The 17,408-nt window shown below is 42.5% G+C and overlaps 1 long non-coding RNA gene across 3 annotated transcripts in view; it reads right to left on the bottom strand.

Moving 5' to 3' along the window:
* Positions 1-4,262: 4,262 nt before the first annotated feature.
* Positions 4,263-17,408, bottom strand: part of LOC111734079 — a 30,351-nt gene continuing 17,205 nt past the window's right edge. The window contains exons 3-6 of one of the 3 annotated variants that reach the window (XR_002778297.1): positions 16,901-17,122; positions 15,089-15,210; positions 12,287-12,350; positions 4,263-4,449 (exon numbers count right to left, since the gene is read on the bottom strand). This is a non-coding gene — a long non-coding RNA (uncharacterized LOC111734079). Of the gene's footprint in view, positions 4,450-12,137; positions 12,351-15,088; positions 15,211-16,900; positions 17,123-17,408 lie in introns of those variants that run through there. The other 2 variants (XR_002778299.1, XR_002778298.1) reach the window with 2 other exon arrangements.

The following is a 17,408-nucleotide window of genomic DNA, read 5'->3' as shown; positions in this document are numbered from 1 at the left end:
TCACCAAGAAGGCTTGTTAAGCACAGACTGCTGGATCATCCACCCAGAATTTTGATTTAATATGCCTAGAGTGGAGCTTGAGAATTTGCATTTCTCACAAGCTCCCATGTGATGCTGATCTGCTGGTCCCAGCACTATACTATTCTAGGCCATGTTAAGTAGTGAAGACATTAGAAGAGAACAATGAAGACTTTTCAGCTGAGAAGTAGTCAGATGTGCCTTTCAGAGATCTCATCTGGCTACAGTGCAAAGAATGATTGCTGTGAAGTGAGCGGGAGCCTGCTAGGAACTGCTGGAACCCCAAAATCTTCTGTTGCTCCTCATTGCATCAGGAGTGGCCTTAGCTCAGAAAGCTTTCTGCTCTAGTTTGAGAGAGAGCACGCTGTGGGAAGACAGCTTCCCATAGGCTTCTTGTGTTTCTACATGTCTTGCTATTAACTGACTTTGTTCTGAACTATCTTTACAAGAATGTTTGCATAGCAAACAGCCTTGGAAGACAGTGTCTCTCCAGAGCAAAGAAAAAGTTAGATTAGTGTCAGTATAATAAAGATAATATCTTAGAAAAAGGTGGTCAAAAAGTATACACTTTCGGTTATAAAATAAATAAGTATTAGGGATGTCATGTACGTGATGACTAGTTAACACTTCTGTATGATATGTAGAGAAGTTATTAAAGTAGATCCTAAGAGGTCTCATTACTAGAAGAAATTTTTTTCTTTCCTTTTTATTGTATCTATATGAGATGATGGATATTAACTAAACCTATTGTGGTAATCATTTCATAATATATGTAAATCAAACCATTAGGCTATATATCTTAAACTTATACAATGATGTATGTTAATTATTTCTCTATAAAACTGGGGCAAAGTTCAAGTAGGCTTACTTCCTGTTATAAAAGATTCAGGCTCCCTAAGTTTAGGATTCCTTTCTGGTAGAGCAACCAAAAGCCTGTGCAAGAGTTACCTGGCCTTCTTCCAGTCACCTTATCAGAACTGGGGTTTGAGGAACCATGCAAATACTGACATTCTCCCTATTATTATTGCTGTGAGTAATGACCTATGTCTCTGATCCAAAAGTCTTGTGTATTTTGCCAGCATGCAGGAAACTGTGGCAGGCTAACTTGTTAGCTTGTACCCCACTGTCTCCTTCAGTGGCCTCTCCTGCTTCCTATTTCCTGTACATAAAACTACACTAGCCCAGCCTCCAATTCACATTCTGGAATCTCCAGCTGTCACAGACTCCTCTTCAGGATTTTGCAGCAGTATTTTCTGCACTCCATGTTCATCTGTAGATGGGCTTTCTTTCAAAGCTTTTTATCCTTAGGAATCCAGTGCTCACGGACAGCCATGGCATTTTCATAATCCCACGTGGACCTGGGCTTTTTATAGATTGTTAGGTACTTTCATTATCCCTCATTGTATTTGACCTCCTCAACGACAGCGGGGAAGGGCTGAGAACTGAGAAGCTCAGACATTGAGACCTGTCATTAGCAGGGCAGGATAAGCTCAAAACTCCACAGTTGCTGCTCATTTTTTATGTTTTAATGTCATCCTGAGCCAAGAATGATTAGGTAGAGAAGATCTGGTGCAGGTCAAAAAAAAAAAAAATCCTACAGAGCCAAAGAGAAATGGTTCGGGAATTACATTAATAATCAAGAGCTGACTGCCTGTACGTTTAAACATTTCCAGACCTAGCTTTTACCCACAGCTGAGAACAAGAGCATGTGGTTGTAGGTAGTGGGTTTTTCCCTTTTAACAGTCCAGGAGAAGAAGCCACGCTTCCCAGGAGGTTGGGGGCAAGCTCACTCCAGGCAGCCCGCTTTGTTTTTGAACTGTAGATTGCCTGGTTTGAATGGAAAGTCAGAAGTCTAGCCCGGCTCCCTGCAGACCTATTTATGTAGAACTGGTCTCCTCTTTGAGACTGAATAAACATCAGAGACTACCCAGCCTGGCCTCAAAGCAGGCGCAACAACGTCAAGCTAAAGCTGAACGTTTGGAAAGCCCTGGAACCCTGAAGAGTCCCCACCCCCAGCCCATGTGCTCTAAGAATTACCTTTACATGCTTCCAGTCTGCATTCAGCCACATGAAACTTTTAGCACCTGCCTCCACCTCAGCTCCTGTTAAGTCTGTCCTTTCTTCTCCACCACTTCCATTTCAACTCTGAATAATCTAATATGAACATTCTCGTCATTATAGTGTTCAGAGGAAAAGAGAGATTTTTGTCCACAGAGAGGGAGTTGAGAAATTAATATAATATTTGTTCAGGATTGATCTCCAGCTGTAATCCCTGCTGTCAGAGAGATCCATCTGTTTAAAACTATCAGACACTAATTACCCAGAGCTTGAGCACAATAGTGGGATTGAGGAGAAATGTCCTGATACTCCCACACAAACTTGCAATTTAGCTTTCTTATTTATGAAGGAAGAAAAGTATTGTAGTGAAGATGGATCTCCCATCCACTTGACTGGGAGAGGTTCCCAGAAGACTAAACAGCAGGAAAGAAGCCTGAGGTATTTCTTGATCAAAGACAGCCAGGAATTGCATTCATCTGGTTATAAAGGCCACATTCATTCCAAATTATTTTCCTCTCATCTCTTTGACTCATTCTGGACTTCCCTCCAAACTAACTCTTTGGTGATAGTTAATAAAGATACCACCATCCTCTGGGTAAACCAGGGTTGAAACCACCGATTCATCTTTGAGCCTTCTCTTTCTTTCATCTTCCTGGGTAAGCAGGTGCTAGTCTTATGAAGTTTACTCCTACCACTTCTCTCACATCTGACCCTGCTCCTTTATCTTCAAGACTAACACCCAAGTACTTGAACAGTACTCCAACTCAGGTCTCTGTCTCCTTCTACTCCATGTTATGCCCCATAGATACTGTGGTTCCTCTGATAGAAAAGGAAGATGGGGAGGAGTGGTAATAGAGAATGAGGAGGAGCAGGAGGAGGGGAAAGATGGGGAAGGAGGAAGAAAGAAGAGAGGAAAATCAGCAGCAGTACAGCTAAGTAAGTCATTCACCTGTTCAAAAACCCTCAGTGGCCTCCTGGGCCACAGAATAATTGGATACTTAACACCCTCAAGCTTTGGCCTCAAGACTTTCTTCTTTCTATGTTTTTCATTTTATAAATGTATAATCTGGGTTAAGTGGACTGCTCTAGTCCATTCTTACTATATAAAAAACCTAACTGAGCTACCTATGCCCTTTCCTTATTCAAGCCCTTTATTGCCACGGCCAAATCTCTCTCCCATCTTCTCTGACCCACTCTAGTGTTTTAATTAGGCCCTGCTTTACAGCACCTATAATTTGCCTAATATATGTATTCGTGTCCCTGCCATATTGGTCCTAATAGACTGAACCTGCTTCAAGTTGGTAACCAATATTCATGGTACTCCTGTTTTGTACCAGACACTGAGCTGGGCACTGGGAAATTACAATAAATGAAAGAGACATGGTTCTTTGATGAAGAGTACAGTCTGGTAGGAAGACAGACAATAAGTTTACAGTTAACTTAGCATTTGTGAAAGCATAGACTGCTACCAAGGAGGAGTTCTGGATGCTTATAGGGAGACATAAGTAGACTGGGGTTGAGGAGTGTCTCTATGAAGCAGTAATATTTAAGGTAAAGAACACTATAGTTTCTATTTTTGACCTGGAAGAAACAACGCGTGTTAAGGCCCTTCAGCGATCACATACAGGTTCTAGAAAACTAAAAGCAGTGTAGAGGATAGATACTATAGGAGGTTTAAAAAAAAGGAGATGGGTATGGGGGCAGGGAAGCAAGACTGGAAACTAGTGACCTAGTTAGGAGCCTATCATAATAGTTCAAATGTGAGGTAGTAATGACCTAAACTAAGCTAGAGAGAAGGGGTTGAATTTCAGAGAATCACCAGAACTTAATTTCCATTTGGCTGTTGGTAGAAGAAGAGGAAGAATTCCTGGATGGCTCTCAGGTTCCTGGATTCTGGGTAGATGGTAGTGCCCCTAACCATTAGAGAGTAAGGAGTAAGACCAAATGGGAGGTAGATCAGAAGAGAAGTTCCATTTTGGGTATACTGAGTCTGAGGTACTGGAGATGTTAGAAGGAAACTTCCAGCCCTTTCATAGGACCTACTGTTTCCGGAAGCTCAGAGCTCTGATGACCAGGTTCTTGTCTTTTTTCACGAGAAAGAATTCAAGGGCAAAATAAACAGCAAGCAGGAAAGTGCAAGGTTTATTAAAGAAAAAGTACACACTCAAGAGGGGAATGCGGGTGAACTCAGAGAGAGAATCATACAAGAATGTCTGGTTTATGAATTTTTGTTCTTAGAGGCAGAGCCCAGGAAAACGTGGTGCTGATTTAGCCTCGTTGTCTCCTCCCAGTAGGTGGGGAGCTCAGTTTCCCACTCTTTCTTCTTCATATGGTGTTTCTGGAACTGCCATGGTGTCAGGTACATGATGGGAGCTGTAGTATTTATAATATAGATGAGATTATAATGATATATTTAGTCAAAGGTCACGCCTTAACCAAAGATGGCATCAAAGCTGGAAAAGACTGGTTTGGGCTTATCCCCCATGCCAGGGCTAAAACAGGAAGAGGTCTGAAGAAAGGAAAAATTTCCCCAGGCATATCCTGGATGAGGAGGGGACAGCCTTGGGCTATCTATCTTGCCTCACTACCAGGGTGTTATTTGTAACAGCTTTATTGAAATATAGTTGACATATAAGCTGCACATATTTAAAATGTACAGTTTGATAAGTTTTAACACCTATCTATACCTGTATCTGTGAAACCATCACCACAATCAAAATAGCAAACATACCCACAATCTCAAAAGTTTTCTCTTGCCCGTTGTAACCCTTTCTTCCTACCCCTCCCCACTGCTCCTCCCAGGCAACGACTGATGTGTTTTCTGTTACTATAGATTAATTTGTGTTTTCTAGAGTTTATGTAAATAAAAGAATACAGTATATATATATATATATATATATATATATATATATGAATACAGTATATATATATATATATATATATACACACACACACACACACACACACACACAGTATACACACACACACACATATAATTTTGCGTGTGTGGCTTCTTTCATTGAGCATAATTATTTGGAGACTCTCCATGTTGTATGTTTCATTAATTTGTTTCTTTTTATCAGTGATAAGTATTTCATCAATTGAATATACTACAATTTGTTTATCTATTCACTTATTAATTTGTTTTATTTCTAATTTGAGACTATTACAAGTAAAGCTGCTGTAAACGTTTATATGCATGTCTTTCACCTGATGAAAAACCATTTATTTCCTTTGCTCTTGAACAAATACCTAGAGTGGAAAGAATGAGTCAAATGTGTGGTTATACTACTGCAGTGCAATTCTGGCACAAACCATCTCAGTTAATGTAGACTCTACAGATTAAGGGCATAGTTCCCAATAAGACTGTCCTTACTTTAGATGCCAGCCACAAATTTTGGGATCTCCAGACCACCTGCACTTTCTAACAACTGGCAGCAAACTTGCAAGTTTCACAGACTTTTTTGAGTTTGAGAAATCCCTAGACCGAAGCACTATCCTTACAATTACAATTTATGATAAAGGTTACAAATCAGGACCAGCCAAATGAAGAGATACATAAAGCAAGGTCTAGAAGGTCCTGAATGCAGAGCTTCAGTAATTTCTTTTCCTGCCACAATAATATGTTCACCAACCAAGAGGCTCCAGTGAGCTTTGGTGTCCAGAATTTTTATTAGGATTTCATTACATAGGCATAATTGATTGAATCAATGATCATATGACTCAATCTCCAAACCCCCACCTCTCTCTGGAGGCGGCCAGGCCAATATCTCCTAGCTCAAAGCCCCAACCCTAGAATCACAAGGTTTGTTTCTCTGTCCTGACTAACCCCATTGTGAATTGTCTCCTTCGCATAACCTCAGTTGTGCTCCAAGGGCCCACCATGAATAACAAAGGCACTCCTACCAAGGATTTAGAAGCATCCTCCCAGGAACCAAGAACAAAGATGAGTCAGTCAAATCTTTTGCTACACAAAATCTTTGTTAAATATATTAATGACTGAATTACTAAATGAAAACATGAATGAATGACCAGCAATAACTCTTTTCAGTTTCATGTGAATGAAAACCAATTTCAAAATAATTAAGCAAAGTATTGGCTTGAAAAGTGAAAAATACCTGAGTGTTCAAAGAATAAAGAGTTTCAGTTATCCAATAATCAAGAGCTAGAATCAGAAACCAAGGCACCAGAAATCTGCTTGTCATCATTGATATCACATTGCTGTTTGTCTATATTATCTGCAGAAAGGCTTATTTTACCCTTGTGACAGGAAAGATAGCCTTTGACTGCCTTATTTCATAGCTTCTTTTTTTTCCCCTCTTAGCACAAATATATAAGTTTCAGGGACAAATTCTAATTGATCCTATTTGCATCATGTGCTCAATAATTGGGCCAATCACTGTCCTTTCAAAGGAAGGGATGACTGTCCAGGCCTGGGTCACATGCCTATCTATCCCTGTGGCCTGCTGTTGTGATTGACAAGCCATTTAAAAACACCATGAGAACTGGTAGGTCCCCAAAGGAAGAGATGTTGGATAGATAAAAATTAGATATCAACTATACTTTATGTCTACATAATGTTTCAAAGTTTACAAAGAGCTTTCACATATATTATCTCATGTGATCCTCACAATGACCCTATGAAGTAGAGTTCCATTTCACAGATAAAGAAATGAGATTTGGTGAGATGAAGGGTTCAACTGAAAATGTTAGGAATGACTAGGACTTTGTCTTTTAACTGTGAGTCCAGGATAATACATGTCAAATTTATACTTCAGAGTCTAGGTAAAAAGTTTTCATATCTTTAATCAACTATTCAGTCACATGTTAATTGAGCATCCGTAATATACCAGGGTATACTGTAGTAAATGAGGCAGTGCTGTGCCTCGTGGCACTTACATTGCAGGGTGAAATGGATCACAAATAAGCTGACTTTATCTAGCAGTGCTATGAAGATGGGGTGCTTGCTGCACAGTGATCAGGGAAGGCCTCTCTGGGGCAAAGTCATGGGTGCTGAGAGCTGAATGAATTCTATTGAGTTATTCCTCCTTCCAGTTGCCTGAGCATACTGACTTCTTTGCTCCTCAGCAACAATGTAAATGGCCTACCGCTAGCCCACCCAGAAAACCCTCATAGCCTTGAAATCTCCCTTTCCAACTCCTCAATAATGAGCTTACCAGGTCTAAAATGTGAAGGAAACCAGAAAATCTAATGAGAAAACACTGAAGCTGTAGCTCGAATGATTTAAATGTAACTAAGGACACTCTTTCAGACTCCTCTGACCAGGAAATCATGGATTCTCTTTGGCAGTAATATCTATTTTCACCTGACCAGGGCATCCCTCCAAGGACTTTGTGTGGTCTTTCCAGGGGCAGCAGTGTTGAACAAACCAGGGTCTGTTCCAGCTCTAATCTTTGAAGCCGTGATGAAACCAAGCTCATTTCTGGCTCTTGATCAGAAAGGAATATAAAGGGAACAGCATTCCCACTCCTTTGGAAAACTGCCCCTGTCGTCCTAGTAGTTAGGAAGCCATGTAATCTGTCCACGTCCAAACCACTGACTCCTCTGGGATATTATCAAATTAAATTAAGACTCTTCAATCAGAAAGCCTAACACTATTGATTAAAAAGCAGACACCAAAATCAGAACTGCCCAGCCCTGGAGCTAGACAGATTTACATTCTTCCTGAATCTTGAGCCAGTACATACTTGGTACCCCTACGAACTCAGGACTTAGACAATAAGCAGAGCTGTCTACCCTTTTCCTGGAAGATTTCTGCATCAGCCTCAGGAGGGCTGGTCCTGCTTCTAAGCTCTACTACCTGAGCTCTTGTTGTGGCCTGGTGTCCCCCATCTTTATAAAGAACAATTAATGCTACATGCCAGGCACCCCAGAGCACAGAACTGGGCACACTAAAGGTACTCATTACCCAATTGAAAGAATTAATGATATATTTCATATTTTCACAGTCTCTGAAGGTTTGGCCCTCTTTGCATTGAGGCAAATATCATTGGAAGCAATTGAAAATGACTTGCTGGTCCAAAAAATTTAACATCGAGTCTTCTTCTTGACTGACTAGAGTTCCTATATTTCCTTTGAAGGCCTGGCTCAATGTCATCTATTTGGTGACACCTTCCCTGAGTCCCCAGGCAGAGTCACTCTGTTCCCAAGGCACTTCATTCATATAAAGCACTTATCACATGGCACTATAACGTGTATATGTGTACATTTGTTTCCTCAAGACTGTGAGTGCCTTGAGAAGAAGACCATGCTTTCTTATCTCAGCCTCCCCTGTGCTTTGCCCAGTGACTGGTTGGGGCAAGAAAGTTAGGAAGTATTTGTTAAATGAATAATTCAGTGATGGATAAATGAACTATTTAAGCAGAACAGAGCCTTCCCTCACTTTGAAATCTCCATGGCAGTGGGTTATAGGTTGGAGAACAGTGATGAGAATCTTGGCCTTGTTAAATTGGTATGATGATCTCAATATTCAATAAGCAGTTACCACACAAAGCCATGTTTTCTCTGAGAAGCTGTCTCAATCCCATCACCACTGGGAGCTGCAGAATGAAAAGGAAATGCTAACAGAAAAATAGCCATTTGTGGAGCCTGGACCAAAGATGGAGATGAAATGCAATGAGATGGATAAAGCCATGAAGGAAATAGGAACACTTAACTTTTCAGATCAACCTAGAAGATAATGGGAGTGAGAGATAAAATAGCCAGAGTGGTCACTTCCAAAGCCAAAGTCATCTAGAACTACGGTGGGCAGGGTTTAGGTTATAACAACTTATTCCCACAGGAAGACTCCAGAAATGGGAGAGCATGGAAGACAGATAATAGAATTTCCTTTTCTGTAGTTCCTAAAAGAGGCTACCACTTTTCCCATACCACCACCCCTCATCAACCCAGGTTAAGTGGCTATGGGATGGTCCTGCCTGGAAGCAAAGAGAAAGAGGCTGAGATCTCCATCAGCCAGAGGATTATGGAATATCCTTAGATTCTGTTGCCAAGATACTGGGCAGCCCACCAGGGCTGATGTGGAGGCTTCTCTGAGGCCCTATTTGAGGCACAGCAGTGTCAGCAGTTAAAGCTCACTCCTTCCTGACACCAGTAGAAGCAAGTGTAACTGGACAGGCCCAGTCTCACTTGGTGTGAGGCAAAGCCAGGTGCAGGAGGCAACTGAACTAAACAGCGTCATGGGGGTGGGAGGAGGAAAAGATGGTTGTGACACAAAAGAAATAAATACTTATTCTGACAAAAGAAAATCAAAGCCTCAAATGATCCGTAGGGAGGAAAGATGAGCGAGAGGGAAATGAAATAGAAAACACCAACAAATTGGAAATCAGACACAGAAATGGAGGAAAGGAACTGAAATACTCTCAAGCAGGGAGGCAGCTCCCCAAAGGGCTGGTCTTTCTGGAAAGGACTTGAGGTCCAGCACTTCTGAAACACATTTCCTTAGAGTTAAGAGAAACTCACTGTTTTGCTGCTGCTTCAGCAAAGCTGGGCTCAAGCAGAGGCATCTTCTGGCTTGGAATTCTTTCTGTTGTCTTATGAGAAAGACATCTTAGCAGACCTGTTTACCTAAAAAGACTGGTTGATTCTCTTGCAAATAGGACTTTCCTTGTAAGGCGAAGGGCCACCTGGATATCTTTAAAAACATTTCTTATCTTGACTTCAGTGAAAGTGCTGGTGGCCAGACACCTCTGTACGCATGAACAAGGAAGCAGGAGTGGGCTCCACTAAGTTCCACTTCTTAATGACCCACTGTCCTTTGAGATTCTCCTGCAGCTTCAGCAATGTCTCCATTTGAAAGAGAAAAAGAACATTCTTTCTAAAACAATGTTTCATAGGCATTGGCTCCTCTCAAAAAGCCCTTTTTAGAGGTTCCAGGGGTCACCTGTAAAATTCTTTATCTCTCACCTGTTCTCTAATCTCCTGTTACCCACCAGGATAGCCTTCTGGCTCTCTCTGGCTTTCCACCCCCCTCATGTGACTAAACCTCTGGCTTCCACTCCTCACCTTCTTCCTCTTGTTCTCAGCTTCCTCATGCACATTGACCTGCTTCCTCCAGATACCTTGGCACAAGACTACCTAGGAGGTTCCTCCACCATTTGTACTTCCTTCACTGCACCCTCTGGGGTCCTTTGTGAATGTCATTAAGTCTCTTTCTCCTATTTTTTTGAGACTGCCTTAATCCAAGAGTCTCATGGAGCTGGCTGTGGTCTCTGAACCCCTCTCTAAGCTTGGGGTTCTAGGCATAGTGAGTGCTCTACCAGCTGACTGACTGGCTCCAGGAAGTCTGAAAGCCACCAGCTAGACGAGGTTTGTGAGGACAAATTACTTTGCAGGCAGTAGTTATGATGTCTCTTTTATAAACCAACATACTGGACTCAGAGTTATCCATGTTGCCTACTAAGTTCCCCAGAGGGAAGGAGTCTGAATTGAGCTGGATGTCAAATGTTCATTTCCAATCAAAGGGACTTAAACCTATTCATGAGAGGGGCAGTTTAAGTAAATAGACCTGTTCTTCTGGACAAGAGAAGCCTCGGGTTTATATGATAGCCACATTCCTGTGCGAGCCAGGCTGTCATAGACCAGAGATTAGCCACTATCTTTGTGTTCTGTGGAGGTAGAATGAGAGCTGGTGGGTATCTACTTCATGTGGACAGACTTCAGAAAAGCCATAGAACTATCCAGGCATCCCCTGAGCCTTAGGATACACTGAGCCCCTGTTGCTAGAAGGATATAAGTGGAGTGATGATCAACTTGTGGAGAGATTTAAGCATGAAATGGTGGGAGAGGAAGGCAGTAGAGAGGAAGGAGATGAGAAGGGACTAGATGATTTTTAAAGTCTCTCCAGTCCTGGGGAATTATTGCTATAGAAGGATAGTGGCTTCAAACAGCAAGGTACTTCAAAGGCCTCTAGGAACAATTGTCCTAATCATGGCATCATAAAGTCTGGAGCGAACACCAGAGGTTATTTTCTACAACTTCCCCATCCCTTGGTAGCCCTGTCCAGCAGTGAGTTTATCACCAGCACAGGAATTTCCACTGGAGCTAGCTGGAATTTCTCCAAAGCTATAGCCAGAGGAGGTGGAGGATTCTGTGGTAGAAGGAGGAGAGGAGAGGAGCTGGGCATCAAGCTGGGGAAATCTTGCTAAGGGCCCTGCCATCACCTGTGGATTGATAACAGTGTGCAGATGGACTCTCCATGCTGAAGGAAGAAATTTCAAGGGAGCTCATCTCAGTTGGAAGCAGTGAAACAAATCTTGTTTCATTGCTGAGCTGCCTCCCCAGCTGCTGAAAAGGGAGGGGTTTGCAGACAGATTGAACCTGTGGAGGGATAAAGGTCGCTCAGAGACAAATACACACACTCACAGGGTTTCCTGAGCTTAAGCTCTTTGGAAGCTCCTGACATATGCACCTCAAGCAAAGAGAGAGGAGGCAAGCAGAAAGTGGCAGCTGCTTGTGGAAGTTGGGCATATTTTTCAATGCTGGCACTGCTCTATTAAATTCTCCTCCTTCATTATAGAAGCTTCCATTCAAAGTAATTGGGGGATGGCATGATTCATGATCTCAGTGCCTTCACTCCCCAAGGAGCAAGATGCTAGTGGCCTGGCTATAGGGTGGTTGGTGAGATCTGCCTGTCAATGGGGACATTACCAGGCTCCCATGGGCCTGCCTTGTGCTGACTAATGTGGGCCAGTGCCTCTGTGACACCAGCCCTCTGAGCCTTGGAAGCATCTGGTGGGCTTTTCACTTTCTGTAGAGGTGGTTGTTGTCCTACAGGCACAATCATAGGATCTGGGAGTGGGCTTAGGCCAAATTGTCCTCCTAATGGATTAACTAGGCTGTGATGCCATTATAGGAGAGTCTGTGATGTTGGTTATCTCCTACAGGTTAATCCTTCAAACTCTGCTCTGCTGTCATCCCTTTGGCCTTCCACTCTATCCCACCAGTCTAGATTAGATGCCACCTCTGGGTCTTCATCTCCATTTCTGATTATCACATTGTGCAGTCTATGCCTGTTTATTTTTCTGACTCACCCAGTAGATTCTGAGATCCTTGAAAGTCCTCTCCAGGGTATGTTAAACTGAGTGAGTCTGCACCTGAGATTACAAATTGCTCAAGAGCAGGACAGGCCTGAGATGAGTGGAGCAAGTAAAGTGCCCACTCAGAGGCTCCTGCAAGCCTGAGTTGATACCTGAGAATGAATGCCGCCTGAAAATTCCTTAAATTGCCAGGCTGGGATCACTCTGCTTCTGACCCTGTGGCACAGAAAAGGAAAGAATATTAATTGTTGAAAACCAACCATATAGAAGAACTACATTATTTTATTTACTCCTGAATGCAATCCTATAAAATAGGTTGTTACACCCTCACAGTAAACATGAAGAAACTGAGAGCTGGTACAGTTTTGTACCTTGCTGTTGGTCCCCAAATAAATATTATAGAGGCAGAACTCAAACTCCAAGTCTTCCAAATGCAGAAATCCTTAATCTATGCACTGCCTCCAACAACAGCATGCAGCTGCCATCCCATGTCAGTGAGAGGAGCCTGAAGGGGAGTTCTCTGGGGCTTTAGAAGTCCATGCTAACCCTGAGGAGACAGAGACCTCACAGTTCTGGATATGAAGAGGGCAAGTGTTGCTCTGGCCAGTGCCTCCAAATCCTGACTCAGTAGGTTTGCCTGGGGCCTGGGGATCTCTGTTTACCAAGCTCTCCAGGGGATTCTAATGCATCGCTAGGAGGCTTACTGCAAGCACTTCCTAATGCTCCCTTCAAGAACCTGGCAGTATTTCACTTCTTTGGATCAGGAAGTCCTTTCTTGAGTCTATCGTAATGGACAGGCCTTGTGATGCAAGCCCCTCCCTTCTAACCCAGGCCTCCATGAAAACATTCTTCAAGGGCTTCCTGCCCAGGGCTGTATAGGCTGCCAAATTGTGCTGTCGCTCAGGTGGGACCCCAGTGAGAGCAGTTTGTTTGCCTGTTGCTGCAGGAAGGGTCTGGCCCTTTGGGGAACTCTGTACACACTCAGAGACTGTTGAGTGGCAAGCAAGAATGGAGGACTTTGTAAGCACCCGTCTTAGGCTTAGATGATTCTATATTCCTCTACCCCTCTGGTTCCTGCTTTTACTTCTGTACTCCCTTTCCACCAGGCCTTGCCACTAAATGGGACCAGACAGGAAATAATAAGATGCACAGAGGACACCACCGAGGGGAGCAAGTGCCTAGGTCAGCTTGAGTGGGCCTTTGCATCCCTATAAGCAGAGCCTCTGCAGTGGCAGAGCCCATGGCTGTCAGGGCAGCCAGCCATGCTCCAAGTTTCCACAGTGGAGAAAAAAAGATCTAGTGTTTGGGATGGATTCCAGGGTGGCGAGGTCAGCAGGTGGCCCAGCTTAGAGCCAACCTGTCTACCCTAATGGAGAAACTAGAGACCCACCCAGGAAATAGAGCTCAGGAGAGGATTTTCTGGCCTTGCCCAGTTGCCACCGCCCTCATTACCTCTCCACTGACCTAAATCCTCAGGTAGCAATACTCAACTGACCTCCCTGCCCCGCATCACCACCACCCAGATGCCTCTAGCCCAGACTACACAGCATCACATATCTACCTTCCCAAGCACAATTCAAACCAGACACTTTTCCTACCTATTTTCATACACCTGTTGAATTGAGGACAAGCCCCTCGACCTGGCATTCCTGGGCATAGATGATCTGGCCCCACCATGTCTGTTTTTTTTTTTCTGTTTTTAGTAGTTTATTTTATTATTAGTTTCAAGTATACATTACATTGATTAGACATTTATATGGTTTATGGAAATGATCCCCCCGATTACTCTAACTTCCCTCTGGCTCTACACATAGCCATTACATTACTGCTGACTACATTTCCCATGCCATGCTCCCCATCCCCGTGACCATCTATTAACTACTAATTTGTACTTCTTTAACCTTTCACTGCTTTCTCCCATCCCTCCAAACCCCCTCCCCTCTGGCCATCACTAGATTATCCTCTATATTTGTGAGTCTGTTTTCAATTAGTTTGTTCTTTTTGTTCCTTAGATTCTGCACATAGGCGAAATTTTATGGTATTTATCTTTCTCTGTCTGACTTATTTCACTCAGCATAATAATCTCTAGTTGTTTATCCAATCATCTGTTGATGAGCATTTAAGTTGCTTCCATATCTTGGCTATTGTAAATAATGCTCCCATGAACATAGGGATGCATAGATCTTAACGAATTATTGTTTTGGTTTTCTTTGGATAAGTACTGAGAAGTGTAACTGCTGGGTCAAAAGGTATATTTATTTTTAATTTTTTGAGGAACCTCTAGACTGTTTTCCATAGTGGCTGTATCAACTGGCCCAGACTTCTTTTCCCACCTGTCTGCTCCCAGACCTCTTGGAGAATTCTCCACTACTCCTCCAACACACCCCATATTTCCCTATCTCCTACCCATCTCCTATAACCACCCCAGGCCTCCTGTGCCCACCTTCCCTGGTTCTATTCTTCATCTACCAACATGTGACTTATCTTCAAGAACCATTTAAAATACTTACCCCTCTTTTCCTTCTCTTACCCCCTAAACCTTTGACCTCCTAGAGCCTTACCTAGTGCTCGCCTACATCATTTACATCACTTCCCACATGCCCCCAATGAATCCCTAAGTTCTTTGAGGGCAAAGACCCTACTGTCTTACTATCCTTATTGTTGTATTTCTCCCTATGCCCACATGACCCCTATTGTCCCCAAAAGCTCTTCAACACACAGGAAGTTGGTAATAAATTTTAGTTGAACAAATTCAGATATGACACAATCCTTGGATTTATGGTGATTCAGAAGGCTCTTTTGCTGACCTTTGTAGACAGGAAGCTCTGCCTTATATCTAGCCTAATTCCACTTTCTTGTGGTTCGTTTTCATTCCTCAGTGGAGATGGAAAGCAGTGGATTATCTTCCCCTAAATAATAACACTTCTTAGGCTTTAAGACTATTATTAAGTCACCTTTGAGCCACCTTTCTTCTTCAGGTTGAATAATCCCAGTTCTCTTTATCTCCTTCAAAATGTTACTTTCTGCCCTGTTATTAGCTTGGAAGGACTTCTGAGTTCTCTCCAACTTCTCTATCCTTAAGAGAAGAACAGAAGGAAATGAATTGTGGGTCCACTACACGACAGGGACTATCCCCCCACCCCTGATACACACACAATACACACTAAATTTATTTGCCCTAGAAACCAGGGAGGTAGCTGCTCTTCACCTCATTTTATAGATTAAAAAGAGGCTCAGTATGGTTGATAGGGTTGCTCATTCTTGGCACTATTAACAGTTTGGGTCAGATAATCCTTTGCTGTGGGGCTGTTCTGTGCACTGAGGATGTTTAGCAGCATCCCTGGCCTCTACCCACTTGATGCCAGTAGCAAACTCACCCTCACAACTGTGACAACCAAAAGTGTCTCCAGATATTACCAAATGTCCTCTGGGGGGCAAAATCATCCCAGGTTGGAAACCATTGAGTTAGGGGAATTTTCCAGAGATCACTCAACTCCTAAGTAACAGAGATTAAACTTAGATGTGTCAACTTCAAAAATTTTCTTTCTACTATCTCCATATAATTCCTAAAACAGAGCCTCACTTGGGAAAATAATGAGAGAATGTTGTTCTGTTCTCTACTTTTATCGTTACATTCCCAACATTTAATCTTCTATATGTGTCATTGGGATCAATTAGTAGATTACTGTATTCCAAGTCTAAATCTCCACTTTCCCAATTTATCCATACTCAATTTGAAAGCATTAGCGTGGGTCCACCGTGATAACAGAAAAATTTTTAAAAATGTTTAATCAATATCTTAGAATCACTAATTTCAGCCCCACTGCAGACACCTAGGAGCTAAGAATAGAAAACACTTCCTCTCCTCCAAGAGTAATAGGTCTAACCTAGGAGCTAGATATATACATGAACAATTCCAACACTTACTAAGAAATCCAAAGACCATTCTTGCACCACCTTTAAGCAAGTTGTTGGAAAGCGAGAACACCACGTCCACTGAACAGTTGCTTAGACTAAAGATGCCAAGCAGTCAGTTTAAAGAGTCAGCTGAGACCAGCCTTTGGCACAGCAAAGACGCTGACATAAACCGACACAGACAAATACTGTGGGCTGTAAATTGAGAGGGGCACATGCACGCTGATGGGGCACAGAGTTATGGAACCAGGTGTCTGTGTGCTGCATTGCTATTTCTGTGCTGCAGACTAGCCTGAGGGCCACTTTCTGCTCTGAGACAGGGTTCCTACGCCCAGTTTTACTTCTGCTGTTCCGGGTGCCAAGGGTAGGGGGAAGAAATGCCAGATTTTTACATTGTGAACTTTTTCATTTGTTCTCAGCATTTATCTGAAGCCACACCAGGCCTTATTGTAGCTCCTTCATTTCTCTCCATCTATCATAATCAGACTTATTCTTCAAGATCCATTTAAATGCTGCCTCCAGCTTTCTCTCTTCAACTCCCACCACCCACTATCTACTCTGGCCAAATCAGTCTGCCAGCCTTATCTAAACACAGCTTGCAATTTCCCATGAACGTTTTTTTTCTTTCATTCATTCTTTCAACATGTATCTTTTGAAAATCTACTCCGGGCCAAGCACTAGTCTAAGAACTAGAGATGTGGCAACTTTCAAAACAGACAAAAGTCCTTGTCCTCATTCTTAGGAAGAGAAGCTGACATCCTGACATTATTATTTCTAACTGAATGTGTTAGCCTCATGTATTCCATCCTTATCTTTAAAAACCCAGCTCTTCCTTCAAGTGTAGGTTCTACCTTGTCTCCTCCATGAAGTCCTTCTTCATCCCACACAGTGTCACTCCTCACTCTGGACTTCTATTGCCTTTACTGTGTGTGCCATGCATTTGGCATAAATCAGACATAGCCTTTTACCATCTATGTGCATCTATCCTATCTCCCAACTATAATGTGAGATCCCCAGAGGGCAGGAAATATGTTTGTGTCACCTCTGCTGTCTTGTAGCACCCAGCAGAATATCTGGTACAGAGAAAGAAAAACAGCAAATAACAGTAATAATAATAATAATAATAATAATGATAATAATAATAATAATAAACTAGTATTGATTGCATGCTTACAAAGGACTAATCATTGTTCTAAGTATTTAATAAGTATCAGCTCATTCGATCCAAGCAGCAAGTCTATGAAGATGGTGGGGTAGAAACACAGGTGGAGGTGGGTATGGAGGCAGTAGCAGCAAAAGAACTGATAATATTGTGTGCCAGTGGGAGTAGAGCAGGTGGTTACAGAATGTGGGCTTTGG

Source organism: Pteropus vampyrus, unplaced genomic scaffold (genome assembly GCF_000151845.1).
Source record: "Pteropus vampyrus isolate Shadow unplaced genomic scaffold, Pvam_2.0 Scaffold755, whole genome shotgun sequence".
NCBI classification, from domain to species: Eukaryota; Metazoa; Chordata; class Mammalia; order Chiroptera; family Pteropodidae; genus Pteropus; species Pteropus vampyrus.
Note: the sequence above shows the minus strand (reverse complement) of the source record. Positions and strands in the feature narration are given on the sequence as shown.